Genomic DNA, 17,163 nt, shown 5'->3' with positions numbered 1-17,163 from the left:
AATTTTTAATTTGGATTAATTTCAATTATTGAATTTTTGTAATTTTTCTAAATTCTTGTTTCCAATTTTTGCAAAAAGTTTTTGTTGACACAAAACTAGGGAACCATGGAGCTTGATCTGGCTAGCCTACCCACACTGACAGTAGTCCAGCTTAGGGGGTTGTGTATTGAAAGAGGGTTACCTGCAACCACTGATCTCAGGAAGCAAATCCTGATCACATCCCTGACAGCATGGGCTGAGGCCCAAGAGGTAGAGACAGAAGAAGCTCCAGAGGAGGGAGAAAGAAGGGAGGATGCAAGCTCTAACCACTCAGGGGAGGGAAGGCATCTGAGCCCAAGTGAGGATGAGGAAGAACGGTCCTCAGTAAATACAGTCACTAGGGGCAGATCCAAAGCTAGTGGTGGGAAGGGGGTCCTTTCAGGAGGAGAGAACCCATCCATCAGAGAAAGAGAGCTGGAGGCCCAGCTAGCATACATAGCTTTGGAAGCAGAGAAGCTGGCCCTAGAAAAGAAAAAGTGGGCATACAAAGAGAAAAGAGATGGAAGCAGCGATAAAGAAGCTGAGGTGTCCATGGGTGGGGGAGTTTGCCCCAGATTACCCAAAGGGGTGGTTCCTGCCTATGTAGAGGGGGATGACATAGATAAGTGGCTGGGGGCCTTTGAGAGGGCACTCCAAATGAGAAGGGTTAGGCCTCAATACTGGGGTTCCCTTTTGTGGGAGTTGGTCCCCAACTCAGGGAGGGATAGGCTTCTGACCTTAAGGGGGGAGGAGGCAGATTCATACCCTAGTATGAAGAGGTGCTTAGCCAAGAAGTTTGGTCTGACCCCAGAGCAATATAGAATGAAGTTCAGGGACACCCAGAAGGTCAGTACCCAGTCTTGGGTTGACTTTGTGGACATTTCACTAAAGGCACTAGAGGGCTGGATTATTGGTAACAAAGTAGATACTTATGAGGGGTTATACAATCTGATCATGAGAGAGCACATCTTGACCAATTGTACCCAAGAAAGGTTACGCCAGCATCTAGTGGACTCTAAGCAGACCAACCCTAGAGAGCTAGGGGAGGCAGCTGATGAGTGGTTGAGAACCAGGGTGGTTGTCAAGTCCCAGGGGGGAGACTCCAAGAAGGGGGGGACAGGTCCCCAAAAACCTAAGGAGGGAGGTGGTAAGCCCACCACAGAGACTCCCTCTGTACCCCAGAACCCTAAGAAGGAGGAGAGTAAATCCCACTCCCACTCTGGCAAGGAGAGACAGGGAGACCCAGGGTTAAAAAAACTCTTGGACAGTAGGGCTTGCTTTGACTGTCAGCAGACAGGTCACTTCAGAGGAGATGCAGCCTGTCCAAAGAAGGTGGTTAGCACTGGGCTGTCCAGTGTAGCCATAGAGGAGGATTCCTCAGATGATGAAGTCCTCCTAGCATTGTGCTGGGAGACAGGACCAGATGGTAAGCTGGTAATCCCTGAGGGTGGGAGTAGGCACTTCCACCACATTCAAGTGAATGGGATCCCTACCACTGGCCTGAGGGACACCTGTGCCAGTCACACTATAGTGAGTGACCGGTTAGTGACGCCAGACATGTATGTCCCAGGAAAGACAAAGAAAGTCAGGATAGCCACAGGGGAGGTCACCTCCAAACCTGTAGCAATAGTGCCCCTAGAGAGGGAGGGTATCCTTGACTGGATTAGGGTGGTAGTCAGTGCTGACCTTCCCCTAGATTGTATCCTGGGCAATGACCTCACAGAGGTGAGTCTGGTCACAGATGGGGTGGTCGCCCAGGGCGCCCCCCCAACCCAAAGTCCTGGGGAGTCAGTCCCTACAGTTAGGAGACAGGGGTCCCCAAGAAAAGGAAAGAAGAAAAGGAAGGGTAGGCCACTCTTAAAGAGAGTTCCAGGGAGCCAAGGGCCTTCTGCCCCAGTAGGGGGGGAGCCCAGAGTTGGCACTGGTGAGGCCTCACCTGACCCCAAGGAAGTCCTGAGTAGTCAGGCAGCTGTCCAGATGCAAGGTGTTGCCCCTGCACTGACAGAAGGGAGAGTGGAAGGAGGGTGTCTGTCACAGGAGGTGGTAGCCCCCCACTCTAGACAGCAAGAGGGGTGCCAGGACCCCAAAGATGCCCCTAAAGCAGCTCAGCCACTTGTCAGTGGAGAGCTTAGGGTGTGGTTCTGGGTACTGACAGCTGTCAGTAGCCTCTGCTGGGTGCTAGCCTTCCTGACAGCACTGTACTTGGCCTGGGAGGCAGACCCCAGGGCCAATAGCAAAGTAGGCCCCCTGACCCTATTGGTCATGGTGGGGTTGCTCAAGTGTTGGGTGACCTCTTTGGGTAAGCTAGGTGTTGCCCTAGCAAAGTTTGGAGTAGGGGAGGTGGGCACCTCACTACCCAAGTTGGCAGAGAGAAAGGAAGAAGACCCCCTAGAGGGAAGTTTCAGTTTGAGTTGGGTCCTTTTACTGTTGGGATGGCTTCACTACCCAGAGGGAGTGACCCTGACAGGGGGATGTAAGGCAGAGTAGGCCCTGCAAAGGGACAGCCAGTTTTCTTCACTGTCTTCCTCGCCTAACAAGCCAGGAAGACTCTCCCAGGGTTGGGCTGAGTCTCCTGGGCGTGTGGGCTGGGGGGGGGGTTGTGTGAGAAAACAGGGCTGATTGCAGAGGCCCCATAACTTTTTGCCCCCATTTTCCACTTTTTGCTGGTGTTTGCCTGACTTTAAAGGTGCCCTGGGTACTGCTAACCAGTCCCAGGGCCTGTGCTCTGTGTAAAATGGATATGCAAATTAGGCTAATTATAATTGGCTAAGTTAACCTACCTATAAGTCCCTAGTATATGGTAGGGCATGTAGGTTTAGGGACCACAGCATAGGTGGTGCACACCTAGGTGCACTGCTGAGGTGCCCAGTGTCATTTTAAAAGCAAGCCTGCCTTGCTGGCTGCTTTTAAATTAAAGTTATATGCAAATTCGACTTTGGAATTAAAGGTACTTCCAAAGTCTTAAACTACCTTATTTTTACATATAAGTCACCCCTAAGGTGTGCCCTATGTGCCCCTAGGGCTGGGTGCCATGTAACTATAAGCAGGGACTTTATAAAAATAGATTTATAAGCCCTGGTGAGGTAAAAACAGCCAAATTCGTTTTTCCCTCATTGAAGTAAATGGCCTTCATAGGCTAGAATGGGCAGACTTTATTTTAAATTTTAAAGTCTCCTTAAACCTTAAATGTTACATACCAAGAATTTGGTATCAAATTGATTGTTGTAATAAATCCCACAACTTCCAGTTGTTGGATTTAATATAACTAGTTCAGGTAAAAAGTTTAGACTTTACCTAAAAAGTTGCCAATTTCAGCTCTGCATTGTTTTTGCTGCTGTGCTCTGATTGGCCAGCCTGCAGCAGCTTCTGCCAGGCTACCTTGATGAGGTGTGAAGTGGCCTGACTTCACACAAAGGAATGTGCTTGGGGGAGAGAATCTCCCCTCAGCAGATGGTGAGGCAGGAAGGGGGAGGGCTGCCAAACTTGTCTTCAAAGGCAGAGAAGGACATTTGGAGCACCCAGCAACACGCCCACATCCTGCAACCCCAGACAATTAGGTGCCCCCTTGATTAGATTAGGAGAGGGCAGGAGAGGGGTGTGTTTATGATTTTTAGCCACACCAGTGGGTGGGCTCAGCCAGATGTAACCTCCAAAAATCAGATTCAGCCATGTTGGATTTTTGGAGACTGTTGCCTTTTGGGATGGATTTTTGCCACACTTCCCAGGAAGTGGTCATCACAGGGGGACGACCCTGTACCTGATTGGAGGACCAGGACCCCCCTGCTTTTCACCCAGGAGCAAGGATAAAACTGGCAGACCTGCACCCACGCCTCAGATCCCCTCCAGAATTCAACAAGAAAGGAACTAAAGAAGAAGAAGGACTGCCCTGCTGGACCCCTGGCCTGCACCTGGGCCCTGCACTCAGAAGGACTGCACCAGCTGCACACTTGGGCTTCACCACAAGAAGGACTTTGCCTGGCTTCAACTGGTTCAAGGAGGGACTCCCTGTTTGCTACAGGTGAAAAATTGCTAAACCAGAGTCCTCTGCACCAACTCCTGAAGAAAGCGACCAGCTGACCACTGTCCAGTGGCCAAAAAGGAGTTTGCGCCAGGTGCATTCTGGGAGTTGAAGTCCGCACCCCCCAAGGACCATCACAGAACTTCTGGACCCTTGGGGTGAGCTGTGGACCCCAAAAGAACCTTAAAAGAACATCTGGGTGAAGCCCCAGAAGTTTGGAAAAGATTTGAGAATTTTTGGAAAAAAGCTCCAGAGAGGGACCGACCCGCCACGGAAGTTCTAGCCGGCTTGCCTCAACCGCGACCCGGCCTGACTTCGTGGTTCGTCCCGGTAAAGAAAAACATCCAAAAAAGAGACTAAGTCCGAACGTAAAAAGTTGACCGGGACCTCCCAGCCATCGTATCCGAGAAGGGCTCCATGGACGTCGGATCAAGATCCAGGTTTACCCCGGTCGAAGGATTTTCATCTCGAAAAAACGACTAAGTCCGAAGGTAAAAGTCTCCACCGAGGAAACCCACATCGCGTATCCGGACAAGGGCTCCAGGAGGTCGGATTCAACTGGCAGGTTCGTCCCGGTGAAGAAAAACTTCAAAATAAAGACTAAGTCAGAAGGTAACTTTTTAACCGATGCCTCCCGCGACCTGTAGCCGAGCAGGGCTCCATCGCGGTCGGCCTGAAAGTTTGACTTTGCCCCGGTCGAGGTGCAACCAGATGACCCGATTGGCTCTTTTTGTTTCTAAGCGCTAGAAAAGTAATAATTCTTTAAAAATTCATATCTCCGGTTCCCCTGAACCGATTTTAATCGTTTTTGTGTCATTTTAAAGATAAAAATATAAACTATTTTTATAAATTGGTTTTGGATTTTTAAACTGTTTCCTGTGTTTTATTTAATTACTGTTTTGTGATATTTGAATGCTTTACACTTTGTCTCCTAAGTTAAGCCTTGACGCTCGTTGCCAAGCTACCAAGGGTTGAGCTGGGATTAATTTACTGAGACCTAACTGTACCTATGTGGAGGTTAGTGGCTTGTTGCTAGGTGTAGGTACCTACCTGCCCTACCAATAACCCATTTTCCAACAACTCACTTACTACCTGACCTTCAACAGGAGAGGACCTACACTGCATGTGCTGCTGTTACCTGTGTCTGGATCCAACCATGGCTCGTGTCACTGGGGAAAGGGCCCCGGCCTTCACCTCGGCAGAGTTGAAGCGACCTGTGGATGCCGTCCTACCCCAGTATCGACTGCTGTATGGGCCTCCAGTCCAACAGGTGAGTACACTGTGAGCACGATGAATGGGGCATGACTGCATGGAGTGGCGTTTGTTAAGGCCTCGTGTGGCGGGGTTGGATGGATATCCCCTGGGCAGCGTACATTATGTATGCTGGGCCATGTCTGTGCTAATGGGGATGGGAAGGGGCATGGTGGGCCATGAGTGTAACAGGCTGGACGGTTGGACTGATACCATTCCCTGTGTCCATTTCCCTGCAGGTCAGCGCCCATCAGAAAAAGGGTATACGGCGTGCCATCGCAAAGGACGTGCAGACCCTGGGGTCTATGGCAGGCAAAGCACCCACTGTCGGAAACAGTGGGAGGACCTGAGACACTGGGCACGGAAGATGGCGGAGGCCCAGCTGGGGATGGCCTCCCAACGAGAAAGGGGTGCCCGTCGAACCGTGACCCCCCCTGAAGGCATGCATACTGGCAGTGGCCTATCCGGAGCTGGATGGGCGCTTGGGGGCATCACAGCAACCACAAGGGGGTGAGTACAGTGCCCCAATATACAACTTGCACGTGGTGGTATCCGGGTGGGGCTTGTTGGCCTGTGGGTGCCCCTAGGCCAGGCTTGACATTGCAGGGTAGGTCCCATGTTGGGCAGGGTTCTGATGTAAAATTCCTCCAACCAAGCTAGTAGGCATCCACTACTGGGCAGGGTTCTGTGGGTCTCAGGTATGCTGCAATTGGTGTTAGGTGTCCCTATCCATGGGCTGGTGGCTAGCATTGTGAATGGTAGTGCATTGCCTAATGCGTAGGACTGTTCTCTGTGTGTGTGTGTCGTGTACACCAATGGTGGTGTTGGTGCCGCCATTGACTAAGTGTATCCTTTGTCTCTTCCCCTCCCTTTTTGTTTTGTCACCCTGCCCTTCTGTGCATTAGCCTCATGTGGCGGAGGAGCAGAGGCACCGGTAACGGAGGGAGCTGCATTCCACAGGACCCAGGATGCCAAATCCACTGAGGGTGAGGGCACTAGTGGGACGGAGGGCGAGGGGAGCACCAAGGCAGAGACTGGTGGGTACAGTTCTGACAGTGATACCTCCTCTGATGGAAACTCCCTGGTGGTGGCGGACACCTCTGTGCCTACCCCAACTACAGGTACAGCCGCCACCCCAGTACCAGCACTGCCCTCCCAGCAGCCCCTCATAGAGTTTCCCGTGCCCACTCACCCAGGAGAGTGGTCATCTCTTTTGCCCCAGACACCTCAGGCCCTGTCTCAGTTAGCCCTGCTGCCCTGAGTGAGGAGGCTATTGACCTCCTGCGATCCATCTCTGTTGGGCAGTCAACCAATGTGAATGCTATCCAGGGGCTGGCAGCCCAAATGCGACAGACAAATGCATTCCTAGAGGGTATTCACACTGGCATGGCGGCCCAACATAGATCAATCCAGGCTCTGGCCTCCTCTCGGATGGCAGCCATTGTCCCTGTTTCTAGCCTCCCCCCTCCAACTTCCTTCACCCAGTCACATTTGCCTCAACCCCAACCTATCCCAAGCACACAGTCAGATGAGCATACACCCAGGACAAAACACAAGAGCGGACATGGCAAACACAAGCACCACACTTCATCCCACAGGCACTCGCACAAACACCATCCAGAATCAAACATACCAACATCCACTGCCTCCACTGTGGCCCCTCCTCCTCGTCGGCCACCTCCCTCCCAGTTTCGGCTTGTCTCACACCTGCATGCACTACATCCTCATCCACTACCTCCATCACCAGCACACCTATCAGTACACCCCCCCCACTGGCAGTCACCCCCACCCACATCCATGTACACGTCCCCTGTGTCCTTTCCCACTGTGTCTGTGCCCCCCTCCTCCCTAAGTACACAAACGCAAGCACTCAGACACCCAACATCCATTCACCTCACAACAGCATCCAGCCCATGCACCTGCACCCAAACACAGCAGACCAACACCTTCTACAACCACTTCCTCTTCCTCCACTCCTAAACCTTCTCCCTCTTCCCGCCCCAATGTCCCTAAGAAGCTTTTCTACTCCACCTTTGACCTCTTGCCTACCCCTTCCCACCCCTGTCCTTCATGTCAGGCCAGGGTAGTCAGAACCCAGGCGAGCACCTCAGCCACCAAGTCCACGGGCACAGTAGTGTCCACAGCTACTCCAGGTGGGAGAGGATACCAGGCACCAGACAGCCACACTGAAAACGTGCCTGCACCAGGTGCTGCAAGGAAGGGCAAGGAGGCACCCCAAGCTGCTACAAAGAAGGGAAAGGAGGCACCCCAGCTGCTACAAGGAAGGGCAAGGAGGCACCCCAGCTGCTACACGGAAGGGCGTCCGAGGCTGAAGGGGAAGGGCTGGAGCCTCCCCCCCACCACTGCCAGCACCGCCACCAGCACCGCCAGCAGCAGCAGCAGCCCCAGTGGGCAGCCGTCTGAGGCTGCAGAGGAAGGGCTGGAGCCTCCCCCACCACTGCCACTACCGCCACCAGTAGCAGCAGCCCCAGTGGGCAGCGTTCAAGGCTGCAGGGGATGGGCTGGAGCCTCCCCCTACCACTACCAGCACCGCCACCAGCACCGCTACCAGCAGCAGCAGCCCCAGTGGACAGCTGTCCGAGGCTGCAGGGGATGGGCTGGAGCCTCCCCCTACCACTACCAGCAGCAGAAACAGCACCACTGCCACCACTGAACAGCCGTCTCCACCGGCGGACAGTGTGTAGTCCTGCGTCTTTGGGCTATTGTGCGGCCTAGCCCAAGCAAATCATGTGGGTATGACACCCAGCTGAGAGACTGTGACCTTGCACTCCCCAAGATCTGCATCACTGGGCACAATGCTCCCTCCAGAACCAGTAGAGAAGCCATCCACTCACCCCATCCTTCCCAGGATGAAGCACACTGGGCACAATGCCACCTCCAGAACCATTGGAGAAGCCATCCACTCACCCCATCCTTCCCAGGATGAAGCTCACTGGGCACGATGCCCCCTCCAGAACAGGTGGAAGTATTCAACCACTTGAGAGACTGTGGCTTTGTAATCCCCAGGAACAAGCAGTGGGCAAACCACCCACTTGAGAGACACTCCCCAGGCGCAAGCAGAGGGCAAACCACCCACTTGAGAGACTGTGGCTTTGCACTTCACAGGCACAAGCAGCGGGCAAACCACCCACTTGAGAGACTGTGGCTTTACACTCCCAGGACAGCGCACAGGGCATGTAGCCCCCTCCAGGAACAGTGACGTTGTACCATCTTCTGGCTGAGGTGCCCCCCATTCCCCGTCCCCCTGAGGTGCTTGGTTGTTTTCAACCTAATGCCCCTGCACTGTTCTCTCCATGTTGTTGCAGAAGTGAGGTGGGGCCTTGGCCTATGTGTTGTGGCCCTTTGGCCCACAGACATTGAGACTGGGCAGTGTCCCTACATTTGTAAATATGTATATACGTTTGAATTTGGATGGACTTATTTATAGTATTTTATCTTATTACATTCACTTTCTTCAAATCTGTTTGTCCTTGCATTATTCCTGAGGGGTAATCTGTTATGTTGCTGCATCTGCTTCTGTGTATGGTGTTGGAGGTGGGGGTGTTGCGTGTTGCGTGTGTGTGTCACTCTTTTTTTCCTCTCCCCCTCCCTTATGTGCTAGGCGGCAGTACTCACCGTGGTCGTCTTCGCCGGCGCTGGTGTTCATAATGGAACAGAAGGTAGACGAGCATGGGAAGACATTCAGCTCGGGCTCCATGGTGTCGTGGTTGTTCCCTGACTCTCCAGAGGTGAGTTGTTTTCCGCCTGGCTGTTGGCGGTTACCACCGTGGTGCTTGTTGATTCTGCCGTGGCGGTCAGTGTGTTAAATTGGCTGTCTGTCTGAGCGGTTTCCGCCATGGTCATAATTCCATTTTTGTTACCACCGGCCTGTTGGCGGTATTACCGCCACTTTAGCACAGACCGCCAGGGTTGTAATGAGGGCCTCAGTCTCCCTGTGTCAGTTCTATCAGCCACCCGTACTACATACGCCAAGCTCTATAACTGTGTGTCGATCCCCTGTAACCATTTAGCGCTGGAAGTGACAGGCTTTGCAGTCCTCTGCCTATCATTTCAGTCATCCACTCCTACCAACTATATGCTTTATATCCTCGAGTCAATCTTAGAATCATCCCCTAGCAGTGACCGGCTCTAGCTCCTTGCACCTGTCCCCGTGAGGCAACCACCCTTTGAAGTGACAGACTCCGTATTCTTCAGGCGACACCCTTCTCCGTCAAGCCATAGGGGCCTCAAACTCTGCTTGTGTCAATCCCTCTTAGTCATCCACATGAGGTTGTGGCAGGCTCTTTATGTGCCTATCCTTTTCATTCCGGCTACCCAAGAAGTGCTGGACTCTGTATTCTTCAGTCAATACCCTTAGTCATCTAGCTCAAGACATGTTAGGATCTGTATACAAGTGCTAGCCAAAGAACCTAGTCAACCATAGATGTGACAGGCTCTGGAATCCTGTGTTCATCCCCTGACCCTTTCCAGCCCAAATCCATGTGATGATCCATACCTTTGTTCTCTGACATGAAGCGTTGTGTCCTAATAGTGTTGGGCTGTGTGCTCCTGTGCATATGACCTCACTCATCCAGTCCAAGTGGCTACAGGCTCTGTATCTCTGTACCAGGCTCATGAGATATTCTATCCCAGAGGAAACAAGCTTGGAATCCACAGGCCGGTGAGTACTGATTTTCCACCTCAGAAACTCTTGTATCATTAGTCCTCAGCTCTCTTTCCTGCTCAGTCTTGGGCTGATCATGTGTGGATGTATGCATGTAGTATTATTAGTTTAGCGCTGTGAAGAAATGTGGTGTATCATATGGTGAGGTTGTGAGACCTCACCATTTAATACACCTACCAACCCCGTCAGGACCAATGGGTTTTGTTTGTTAAACCCTTACCTCAATACTGGGCAGCTGTGGCTCTGAGCAGTGAGGCTTACATAAAGCAGCAAGTGCAAAGCATTTAAACAGCATCAAAACAATTGAAAAAGAAATACACAACATACTTAAGAAATCCGACACCAATTATATATAATTTTTGACACCAAAATTAAAACGATCCACCAGATGGTTCTGAAGATACAGAATTTACAAGTATAGAAAATCAATGATTTTACTTAACCTCAAACAAGGACTGACAAATTCCATAAATCTTACACCTAGACACTTTTCAGGAAAACCCGTGGTAAGTATCAATGCAGTTACTTAGAGTTACTTTAGGTGACTAATTCCAGCAGGGACCCAGTCAGGAGGACCAGCAAGGTCCACATAAACTGTTACTTTGTCCAGAAAAGCAGCCTTCACTTCAGTTCTATCAGTGTCTTCTTTGCCATGGACTTATTTGGAGTATTCCTGATGCAAGGGATACAAGATACTGAATATACTCAAGGATGCAGAAGATGCTGTGCGGTCAACAGTGATCTTCCTGAGGATAGTCTTAAATCCACAGCCTCAGTGAGGTACCCTGGCTTAAGGGATAACTTGCATTCTGCTGTAACTTACCCTTTAGATGACCAAGCTGCACTCCAACAACTTTCCTGGTTCCAGCAAATGGGCAACTTTTAAGTGTCTGGTCCTACTCCCTGTTGCTACACAGTGGTGAACCAGTGATATGGTCTACCAACTTGCCCCAGCAGGATTCTTCAGCTATTGTGCCCTATGCTGCAATCAGGAGGTCAGCCAACTGATCCTGAAAGTCTCTTTCTTCAGCTGGGCTGAGGAGCCAACTTCTCCATGAGCAGGACACAGCAGGCACAGTCCCATTCCTTTGCTAGCTACCAGCTGCAGCAGGTGCAGTCCACGGCAGTGCAGCCTCTGTTCTGCGGGTGCTTGGTTCAGCAGGGCAGTCCTTCGTCAGTCCTCTTTTCCAGTTCAATGAGATCTGAGTTACGGGTGCTAGGTATGCCCTTTTATGCCCATAAAATGCCATTTGGGGAAGTTGTGGTCCCTAGTCAATGGACTACCAGGTTTCCTCTATCCTGATGACTAGTATCTGTAAAGTGTGGCATCTAGCTATCCCATAAGGCTCCATTCTGCCCACTTCTAACATGGCAGGACCCCTCTCTCGGCATGCAGAGGTCCCTAGTGCAATGCAGAGTTCTGGCTACCAAGGAGCGTACACCCACTAAAAACTTGTTTGACATCTGGCTCCTCCTCTCTGTCCTTAGTGGCAGCCCGTCTGGCTAAACACTAGAGCAGACTCTCTCTCAAGTGTTTCCCATTTTTCCTTCAATGGCAGCTTCCTCTTTGAAGCTTGCCTTTTGAGCCCACACCTGCATGGCTTCCTCACAGAAAGAGGTAACACCTCTCCCCATGCAGGGTTCTATCGGCCCTTTCCTGGGAGACATTCACACATCTCCCCAGGAAGGCAGCAGGCTATCTGTGTAGACAGCCCTTGCGTGCAACCGTAAAATGGCACTAAGTACCTTGGGCAACTAAAGTGGCAACTTCCAAAGTTGCACTTTGCCCACCAGTGACATTAAATTCCATGTAACCAATAAATCTGATTTAATACACTGAATCGTTTGTGGTACTTTACAGTACCAACTTTAGTTTTTCCAGTCAGAAGTTAGCAGGGCGGAGATGCAGGCCTGTAACTCTGCACTCAGCAATAGGGCTAATAGCCTTTTCCACAGTTAAAATGACAATTTAGGGTTTTTACAGCTGCTAAAGGTCATGTTCTCTCTTTTAATATACAGTACCCAGTCTTAGGGCCCGATAGGCCTGCCTTGGCGGTGACATATATATTATAAAGGGAGAATTGAGCTTTGCCGGTACCTTAAATGGCAAAGTTAATTTAGCAGTTTAAAACTGCTCTGTCAGTCTGCAGTGGCAGTCTGGGAGACATGTTTTACCTTGTACTCGTGTTGGCACAAGTAGTGCTGCAGTCCATGAGAAACACTTCAACTTACAGGTCATAGGTGCCCCTGGTATAATATACTAGGGGTTTACAAGTTAGTTGCACTATGCCAATTTGGTGTAAGGGTCAGACCACATGCACTTAGTCCTGATTAGCAGGGTGCAGGGCATTTCATAGTGATTACACCAGTGCCTGGGGACAAAAAATTGGGGTGAACCTGCAAAAGCCTGTTTCCTCACAAATGCAAACCTAGCTCAGAAGCAGAGTAATGCTGAACAATGGGCAAGGTCCAGGGTGCGATTCAGAGTTGTTGTACAGAGAGAAGGTGAGTGAGTTCCTAATATGTGGTGGAAATAGTGTGCCTTGGAGAGAAAGGTATTCAGCTGCTTTCTGGAGTTCAGGAGGTGCAGAGCAATCCTGATGTTGGTGGGGAGCCTATTCCAAATCCATTTAACCATAAACTTTAAACTTTCTGTTTTTGTCTTCCTTGCACATTTCTTACAGTTCCTTGCCTGGCATCGGGCCTAATTTAGATCTCAGCGGATGTAATACTCAGTCACAAGTGTAACAGCTAGCTCATCCACTGTATTATGCTCTCCATAGGAGATAATGGTATTGTAATACAGCAGATGGGCTATCCGTCACGTTTGTGATGGAGTATTGCCCTCTGCCAGGATCTAAATCAGGCCCATAGTCTCTCTGTGATGGTTACTATCTTTCCTTCTTAGTCTGAGTATTGTTTCTGATGGCCTAGGTTGTGCAGTAGGTCTTAGGCTTGAGGGTGAGAGGAGCCAATATAGTTCCTTCAGCATTGAGAGTATGTGGTAGAGATTCATGAGGACTTACAAGAGCTGTGGGGTGAAGGTGCCAACGTGGAGTCTGGTAGGCAAATAAGCTGAGTGTTGCCTCTATCCATGAAAGAGCCAATCCAGGCTTGCCCTGAAGATTTACAGTTAATGGGGGTAATTACAACATTGGCGGTAAAAGCCGCTTACCGCCGTGCAGAAGACCGCCAATACACCGCCGGGGCTGCGGAATTCCGCCACAGCTATCATGACCCACATCTCGGAATCCGCCGAAATTCAGACACCGACACAAGTCCGCCACACCAAAGGTCAGTGATAATCCGGCGATAACAAATCCTCCCCCGTCACGCCAACAGAAACACTCCCATGCTATTACGACCCACGAATCCACGCGGCGGTCTTTCAACTGCGGTATTCCATTGGCGGTACACACCGCCACGCTCAAAATACACACATCTCCAAAACACCGCCACATTGGACATTTCGAAAGACACACACCTGACACACATACAAACAACACTCCCACACACCCAGCACAATATAAAACACACACCCACATCACCTACAAACCCCTACGACCCAAAATCAGAGACGAAGGCGACAGAGAGAGAGCACAGCAATAGAGAACCCCACCACACAGAGGCACAAAACACCATCACCCACACAACATCCATGCACAAAATTCCAAACACCACTACACATCACCACACTCACCACCATATACACCACCCCACACATGACACTGACCTACAGCACCCCATGGCACGCCAAAGACACCCCAGGTTTTCTGAGGAGGAGCTCAGGGTCATAGTGGAGGAAATCGTACGGGTAGAGCCACAGCTATTTGGATCACAGGTGCAGCACACCTCTATAGCCAGGAAGATGGAGCTATGGCGAAGAATCGTGGAGAGGGTAAACGCAGTGGGGCAGCACCCAAGAAATCGGGAGGACATCAGGAAGTGGTGGAACGACCTATGGGGGAAGGTGCGTTCAGTGGTCTACAGGCACAACATTGCGATTCAGCGGACTGGCGGCGGACCCCCACCTCCTCCCCCACAACTAACAACATGGGAGGAGCAGGTCTTGACCATTATGCATCCAGAGGGCCTCGGAGGAGTCAGTGGAGGAATGGACACTGGTAAGTCAAATCTTAACTATCATATCCCCCACCCTACCTGCATGCTATCACACACCCCCACTCTCACCCCCTCCCCTATCACTCCAACTCCTCACTAATGTACTAATAACACAAACCACCCATCCCAACACCAAGCCCTGCATGACACAACTAAGCATGGACACCCATCACTAAAGCATGCCCAATGCACATACCCATAACACCCTCGAACCATCATCACACAAGCCCCCACACAGGAATGCTTGCACTGGGGTACACGCACACTTATCGTCACTGGTCCGGAGACCACCGCCAGAGTCAGTGCCCTGGAGGGCAGCACTATCGTCACTGGTCCGGAGACCACCGCCCGAGTCAGTGCCCTGGAGGGCAGCACTATCGACACTGGGCTGGAGACCACCGCCAGCGTCAGTGCCCTGGAGGGCCCCGGCACCCACAGCCCCGCTGGGCACTGAGGGACCGTCATGCCACACACCGCTGTACAGGTCACAGACAGCAAAGTCAAGCACCGCTGAACATGGCAAAGACCACCATGGCAAGCACCGCTGAACAGGTCAGAAACAGCAAAGTCAAGCACTGCTGAACAGGGCAAGCACCGTTGAACAGGTCAGAAACTGCAAAGTCAAGCACCGCTGAACTGGGCAAAGACCGCCATGGCAAGCACCGCTGAACAGGTCAGAAACTGCAAAGTCAAGCACCGCTGAACAGGGCAAGCACCGCTGAACAGGGCAGAAACTGCAAAGTCAAGCACCGCTGAACAGAGCAAATACCGCCATGGCAAGCACCGCTGAACAGGTCAGAAACAGCAAAGTCAAGCACTGCTGAACAGGGCAAGCACCGTTGAACAGGTCAGAAACTGCAAAGTCAAGCACCGCTGAACTGGGCAAAGACCGCCATGGCAAGCACCGCTGAACTGGGCAAAGACCGCCATGGCAAGCACCACTGAACAGGGCAAGCACCGCCAAATCAAGCATCGTTAGCCCATGTGCGGCTGGGACAGTGACGGAACTGGGACCGTCATGTGGAGCGTGATGCACTCTGGGCACCAGTCCCCCTCCAGAACCAGTGAAGAACTGCATCCACTACCTGAATCCTTCACAGGATGAAGCACTCTGGGCACCAGTCCCCCTCCAGAACCAGTGGAGACTGTTATCCACTTGAGAGACTGTGGCTTTACACTCCCCAGGATGGTACAGTGGGCAAACCACCCACTGTAGAGACTTGAGAGACTGTGGCTTTGCACTCCCCAGGATTGATCAGTGGGCAAACCACCCACTGTAGAGACTTGAGAGACTGTGGCTTTGCACTCCCCAGGATGGTACAGTGGGCTACCCACCCACTGTAGAGACTTGAGAGACTGTGGCTTTGCATTCCCCAGGATGGTACAGTGGGCAACCCACCCACTGTAGAGACTTGAGAGACTGTGGCTTTGTACTCCCCAGGATGGTACAGTGGGCAACCCACCTACTGTAGAGACTTGAGAGACTGTGGCTTTGCACTCCCCAGGATACATCAATGGGCATGGAGCCCTGTCGTGGATCTGGCGTGGTGCTGTCATCCGGCTGAGGTGCCCCCCCTTCACTTCCCCCTGAGGTGCCTGTTGTATTTCTATCTGATGCCCCTGCAGTGTTCTCTCCGTTTCTGGACAGGTATCGTGTGTGGGCCTCGCCCATGCACTTTGGGCCCAGTGGTCCACAGACATTGAATTGTGCATACCTGCACTACTAATCGTGATGTATATATTTGGAATGTGTATACATTTCTGTATATATGAGCTTACTGTATTTTTATACATTACAATAGTTATACTGATTCACTTTTGTCTTTGCATTCTTCCGGGGTGGTTGTGGGTTGTTACTGGGATGTTTGGAAGTGCATTGGTGTGTGTGTTGTAGTGGGTGAGGTTCGGGGTGGGGGTGGGGGTGTTGCGTGTGTGTGTCCCTGACTTTTGCCTCCCCCCCCCCTATGTCGTAGGTGCAGTACTCACCGTTGTCTTCTGCGCCGCCGTTGCTGATGTTCGTAGAGGAACAGGAAGGCAAGCGCAGGGAGTATTTGGAGTTCGGGCTCCATGGTGCCCTCCTTCCTCGTGGAGTGTGTTAAGGAGAGCGTTTTCCCATTGCAAAAGCTGTTTCCGCCTTGTTTTTATCCACGGTGAATCCTCCCTGGAAAAGGTGGCAGATTGGCCTGTTGTAATACTGTCGGCGGTACATTGTCTCCCGCCTGTCTGTTGGCGGTGACCGCCGCGCTGCTTGTCTGTACCGCTGTGGCGGTCGGAGTGTTAAAGTGGCTGTCTATGTTGGCGATTTCTGCCACGGTCATAATTCCCTATTTTTTTTCCGACGGCCTGTTTGCGGTATTACCGCAGCTTTAACACCGTCCGCCAGGGTTGTAATGACCCCCAATATCTGAAAAGAAAGAGTTCCAATGTTTTTAAGTGGAAGAGCTAGTGCCTCTCGGTCTTGACTTTTCTGGCTGTGTATTCTTTGCATCTTAGTGTTGATTGTGAATTCCAAGCAAGCTGTGTGTTTGAGGAAGGAAGCAGACAATGTATCTGCTCCAGGAAGGGAGGCTGATGCATGAGCTGATGAGATAATAGGTCCATTATGCCTGGGGGATGTGATGTTGTATGACAGGCTTACTGCACAAGCATTGGTGTGTGGGACATTCGAGGAGTTAAAAATAGTCAAGTTTGAGAGATGGTGTCTGAGAGAAAGGAGTGATTGTCATACCCATGCTCGCCGTGATACCCTGTGGTGTATTCTGCCCTGCCTTGCCCGATAGAAGTGGCCATGAACTGGCACTGTCCCTGAACAGAGGCACGTTTGTTGGCTCCCATTCTGACAAGAAGAACCAAATCTTTTGGCGACCCAAAAGCTGGAGAGCTAGGCATTAGGCCAGAGAACACCACTTGTATGCTGATTCCCTCAAGCCATGTTTCACGGTTCCTGCTTTCTTCAGGCACAGAGGCACAGAGGCACAGAAGATGGAGAGGAGTTACCAGGCCTAGACCCGCAGTAAGTGCGCGGTACTTAGCCAGTCAATACCAAATTCTAACATGCCCATGGTGCAGT

This window comes from Pleurodeles waltl, chromosome 9, assembly GCF_031143425.1.
Source record: "Pleurodeles waltl isolate 20211129_DDA chromosome 9, aPleWal1.hap1.20221129, whole genome shotgun sequence".
In the NCBI taxonomy this organism is placed as follows: Eukaryota; Metazoa; Chordata; class Amphibia; order Caudata; family Salamandridae; genus Pleurodeles; species Pleurodeles waltl.
Note: the sequence above shows the minus strand (reverse complement) of the source record.